This window comes from Anomaloglossus baeobatrachus, chromosome 7, assembly GCF_048569485.1.
Source record: "Anomaloglossus baeobatrachus isolate aAnoBae1 chromosome 7, aAnoBae1.hap1, whole genome shotgun sequence".
Taxonomy (NCBI): domain Eukaryota; kingdom Metazoa; phylum Chordata; class Amphibia; order Anura; family Aromobatidae; genus Anomaloglossus; species Anomaloglossus baeobatrachus.
This window is the reverse complement of record NC_134359.1, coordinates 51195834-51202230: the sequence shown is the minus strand read 5'-3', so window position 1 is coordinate 51202230 and position 6397 is coordinate 51195834. Positions and strand designations below refer to the sequence as shown.

Here is a 6397-nt window from a genome sequence, read left to right as displayed (position 1 = left end):
TTCCCAGTCCTGGTCCGTGCAACACAGAGAGAGCAGGTATATATTATCCAGAGTTCAGAGGTTGATATATATATAAATATATATATATATATATATATATATATACATATATATATATACATACACACATATCTCTGGAAAAATTCAGAAATTAAGAGACCAGTGCAAAATTGACAGTATATATATATATATATATATATATATATATATATATATATATATATATATATATATATATATATAAAATGTGGTCATATAATACACCTCCCTGCACACATAATAGTGTGTGGCTGGGGCTGAGTCCTTGCACATATCTTCCAGCAGGGGGCGCTCTTTCTTCCCGAGCTCTTGCTGATTGGCTTTGATGCTGCTCACATCTGCTTTTTGCACACACAGACACACACCCGTGCTTATAGACAATATTAGGGAGGCATTCTTCATCCTCTCCTCTCGCCCTCCCAAGCCCGGCTATTGTTTCCTTCCATCCTCCCTCCAGCCCCTGGGAAGGTGTCTCCTGTCTCTGCTGTTTGCGCTGCACCTGCTCTGTGCTCAGCATCCTTTCTCCTCCTCCCTTTGCACATCCAGGATCCAGAGAGGAGACACGCCTGGTACAGGGGGACACACAAGCATCTCAGCCCTACAAGGAGGAAGAAGACCCTGGAGAGCCGCACACAAACATATTCCAGCCCTGGAATTAAATGGCATCTGTGTCCTGATGGGAGAGAAATAGAGGAGATCCCTGATCCTGTGGGAGGTTGATCTCGACAGAAGCAAAGGAGGAGAGAGCATTGTTCCTTTGCTTTGGTGAGTATTGCATGGATCCATAACAGGGATCATCATTATGGTACCTGTTCCATCCTTCACATCTCCATATCCTCAGCTGCCATTCATCCTTTGCTGAAAATATCTTTTGCTAATGTGCAAAAACATGTAAAGCTGTAAAAAGATAGAAAGATTGATACAAACAGGTAGATAGATACATAGATGCGGTTGTTTATAATATGTACCTAAAATATAAATATGTATCTATATGTGTTTATACACAGAGATACTCATATACTCCTCTACATCCATCTGGGCAGTGATGGGGGATGGGATGGGGTATCAGGGAAGAAGAGAAGAAGGGGACACATGAATCTGCAGAGATTTATTCATTAGATTGCCCTAATGATTAACAACTTCCAAGCTTGCTGTTTATGGTGGAAATGCTTTGCAGGCCTCTCCATCGTATAGGAGGGTCTGATATATTTGCCATCAGATTTGCATTTATTGCCTGGTATGGTCACTCCTACCTCTCCCCCACCCCCTTGACGAATGTACTGGGCTTATAATGGGAGGAGGGCAAAGACCATTTCTAGAAACGACTAGTCTAGAAAAGAGCAATTGATTTTTTTTTTCTTGAGCATCCTCATATGACAGCAAGATAAACTACAATAACAGTAATGGTCTTGAAGGTTATATATATATATATATATATATATATATATATATATATATATATATATATATATATATATATATATATATACACATATATATATATATATATATATATATATACACACACACACATATATATATATAGTATGTATTTATTTATCTATATATATACACACACAATGTATATGTATATATACATTATACATATATATATATATATATATATATACATACAGTATATATACATAGTATGTATATATATATATATATATATATATATATATATGTACACCCAGACCAATGAGTATTACAGATCAGTGTCCCCAAGGCCTCAATTTTTTACACCCCATGGCATCATACGTATGCATATATATATAGATATATATACATATATATATATATATACTGTATAAATGTTGCTTATATATTGTGCATGTATATATATATATATATATATATATATATGTGTATATATATATATCTATATATATTAATTATAAATACACACAATATATATGCAACATGTATACAGTATATATATATATATACATATATATATATATATATATATATATATATATATATGTACATATATATATATATATATATATATATATATATATATACTGTGTGTATATATATATATATATATATATATATATATATATATATGTACATATATATATACGTATGATGCCATGGGGTGTAACAAATTGAGGCCTTGGGGACACTGATCTGTAATACTCATTAGTCTGGGTGTAGCTCCAGACAGTGATTTTCTTGCATAGATCAGTATGGCTTTGTTATGTGGAGCTATATATAGATACATATGTAGACCTCTTATGTCATAACATCTAAATAATGCACAGAAAAGAATTATAATATGTTTGTGTATTCTCCGGCTAATGGAGCAGCTTCTATAATTAGGCATCATTTTGTGGATCGTCACAAAATGACGTAGTTAATCCAACAAAAGATACAACAAAATGTAAAATACCCTGGAAGACTAGTTTTCTGTACCGGAACCATAGGCCTTGTTTATGAAGATGGTGCCAGGGAGTGATTTATTAGGGAGTTACCTCTGCACAGTCTTCTATTCCATTCTGCTTCTTCTGTAGGAAATGTTAGGACTTGGTCTGACCCTGAACCTTGTTGTATTGTTGGAAACAGTGTTACTTAAAAAAGATTTTAGTGACATCATAGGAGCGTGTCAGAAAATCCCTAGGACAAGTGTCACATGAATCTATGGAGCTGGGGATGAAATGTAACCCTTCCCAGGCCACAACGTCCAATAACGTGTTCAGTCGCCTAATGGGGTCATTTGTAGTGATATGTATATATAAGATGTAGACATTGTATATAGTTGTGCTTATTTTACATATTACTCAATTTGTTATTGTTTATATTAATTTTTTTATTGTTTTTCTATTTATTATTACTTATTTTATATATATATATATATATATATATATATATATATATATAAAAAAAATGTAGATGTATATATTTGTGCTGATTTTACATATTACCCAATTTTTTATTGTTTACTATTTTTATTGTTTTTCTATTTTTTATTACTTATGTTATGTATATATAAAATATAGACATTGTATCTATTTGTGCTGATTTTATCCATTACCCAATTTTTTATTGTTTATTTGTTTTTTTATTGTTTTTCTTTTTTCATTATTTATTTTATGTATATATAAGATGTAGAGTAGACATATATATTTATGCTGATTTTACATATTACCCAATTTTTTATTGCTTATATTTGTTTTTTTATTGTTTTTCTATTTTTTTTTATTTCTTTCATGTATATATAAGATATAGACATTGTGTATATTTGATCTGATTTTAAATATTGCCCATTTTTTTATTTTTTATATTTTTTTTATTGTTCTATTTTTTTATTATTTTTTTATGTGTATATAGAAGATGTAGATGTATATATTTGTTCTGATTTTATATATTGCCCAATCAATTTTTTTATTGTTTATATTTTTTTATTGTTTTTCTATTTTTTAATTATCTCTTTTATGTGTATATAAGATGTATTCGTTGTACGGTATATATTTTTGCTGATTTTACATATTGCCCAATTTTTTATTGTTTATATTTTGTTATTGTTCTTCTATTTTTTTATTTCTTTTATGTATATTTAAGATGTAGATGTAGTATATATTTGTCCTGATTTTACATATTGCCCAATTGTTTATTGTTTATATTTGTTTTTTTATTGTTTTTCTATTTTTAATGATTTTTTTGCGTATATATGATGTATTCGATGTACGGTATATATTTGTGCTGATTTTACATATTGCCCAATTTTTTATTGTTTATATTTTTTTTATTGGTCTTTTATTTTTTGTATTATTTCTTATGTTGCATATAGTTCTGATTTTAAATATTACCCAATTTTTTGTTTATTTTTTTATTATTTTTCTATTTTTTATTATCTTTTTATGTATATATAAAATGTAGACATTGTATATATTTGTTCTGATTTTACATATTGCCCAATTTTGTATTTTCTATATATTTTTTTATTATTATTATTATTATTATTATTATTATTATTATTATTTCTTTTGTGCACAGTTCATATAGGTAGAAGCTCATTTATACATTGATTTTCCAGAAAGGCCTAGATAAATAGGAAGTGCCTGATGCATAAACCATATACATCATCCCGTAGACATTTTTTTTTTTATTTTTTTATTTTTTTTTAATCCTCTAATGTGAATGTCAACAGTACTTCTAGAGAATAATACGGCGAAGACTGCACACATCCTTTATACAAATGATCTTGCTAAGTCATACTACGTTGTGTTATTAACTCCATCAGCAACAATGATTCTGTGGTTGAGGTTTTCTTTTTGTTTGTGCTGCATCCAAAAACTGTACTGAAAACTGCCTTAAAAACTGCACGTGTGATTCCAGACCTACACATGCCATATATACAGCTCTGTAGATTCAGTGTCTTATCTAGCGTAACACATGAGGATAATATTTAAAGCCGTGTTTCCTCCATTTTAATTCTTACAAAGCATGTTCAAAAGAATGATGAATATTCAATCACATATATATTCCATAAACTTCTTCTCCTAGCAGTGTCCGGGTCCCTTTATGGTCTAGTTTCTTCCTCTAATGGTTGAAGGGGCAAGTGATAGCTGCAGCCAATCACTGACTGCAGCGGTAATCTATGCAATGGCTAGTAACTAGCTGACACCATCACGTCAGTACAAGCAAAACAGGATGTGTAACATTCTCTATGTTGGTTGTTTTGGTACACAAAGACAATTTTATATGTATATATATATATATATATATATATATATATATATATATATATATATATATATATATGTTGCCAATGTATGTAAAGCGCTGTGGAATTAATAGCGCTATATAAATTAATAAAATTATATATACATATATATATATATATATATATATATATATATATATATATATTATATATACTACAGTGCCCCTTTGAATTTTTCAACCTTTTCCCACATTTCAGGCTACAAGCATGAAGATAAAAAATGTAATGTTTCGGTGTAGAATCAACAACAAGTGGGACACAATTGTGAAGTTGAACGAAATTTACTGCTTATTTTAACCTTTTATAAAAAATAATAAACTGAAAATTGGGGCGTGCAATATTATTCATCCCCTTTGAGTTAATACTTTGTAGAGCCACCTTTTGCTGCGATTACAGCTGCAAGTCGCTTGGGGAATGTGTCTATCAGTTTTGCACATGGAGAGACTGAAATCCTTCCCCATTTTTCCTTTGCAAACAGCTGGAGCTGAGTGAGGTTGGATGGAGAGCGTTTGTGAACAGCAGTTTTCAGCTCTTTCCGCAGATTCTCGATTGGGTTCAGGTCTGGACTTTGACTTGGCCATTCTAACACCTGGATACGTTTATTTGTGAACCATTCCATTGTAGATATTGCTTTATGTTTTGGATCATTGTTTTGTTGAAAGTCAAATCTCCGTCCCAGTCTCAGGTCTTTTGCAGACTCCAACAGGTTGTCTTCAAGAATGGTCCTGTATTTCGCCCCATTCATCTTCCCATCAATTTTAACCATCTTCCCTATCCCTGCTGAAGAAAAGCAGGCCCAAACCATGATGCTGCCTCCACCATGTTTGACAGTGGGGATGGTGTGTTCAGGGTGATGAGCTGTGTTGCTTTTACGCCAAACATATCGTTTGGCATTGTGCCCAAATAGTTCGATTTTGGTTTCAAAAGACCAGAGCACCTTCTTCCACATGTTTGTCTCCCAGGTGGCTTGTGCAAACTTTAAATGAGACTGTTTATGGATCTTTGATATCTTTGAGAAATGGCTTTCTTCTTGCCACTCTTCCATAAAGGCCAGATTTGTGCAGTGTATGACTGATTGTTGTCCTATGGATAGACTCTCCCACCTCAGCTGTAGATCTCTGCAGTTTATCCAGAGTGATCATGGGCCTCTTGGGTGCATCTTTGATCAGTCTTCTCCTTGTTTGAGATGAAGGTTTGGATGGACGGCCGGGTCTTGTAGATTTGCAGTGGTTTGATACTCTTTCCATTTCAATATGATCGCTTGCACAGTGCTCCTTGGGATGTTTAAAGTTGTGGAAATCTTTTTGTAACCAAATCCGACTTTAAACTTCTCCACAACAGTATCATGGACCTGCCTGTTGTGTTCCTTGGTCTTCATGATGCTATATGCGCTTTAAACAGAACACTGAGACTATCACAGAGCAGGTGCATTTATACGGAGACTTGATTACACACAGGGGATTATATTTATCATCATCGGTCATTTAGGACAACATTGGATCATTCAGAGATCCTCAATGAACTTCTGGAGTGAGTTTGCTGCACTGAAAGTAAAGGGGACGAATAATATTGCACGCCCCAATTTTCAGATTTTTATTTTTTATAAAAGTTTAAAATAAGCAATAC

The 6397-nt window shown here is 32.0% G+C and overlaps 1 protein-coding gene across 2 annotated transcripts in view; it reads left to right on the top strand.

The window, feature by feature from the left end:
• The first annotated feature begins 375 nt into the window (after window positions 1–375).
• The window catches only part of LOC142245037 (sodium channel protein type 2 subunit alpha-like), a 322264-nt gene continuing 316242 nt past the window's right edge, over window positions 376–6397 (top strand). For both annotated transcript variants that reach the window (XM_075317284.1, XM_075317285.1), the window contains exon 1: window positions 376–804. The gene's annotated coding sequence lies outside the window, so the exon portion shown is untranslated. The remainder of the gene's footprint in view (window positions 805–6397) is intronic.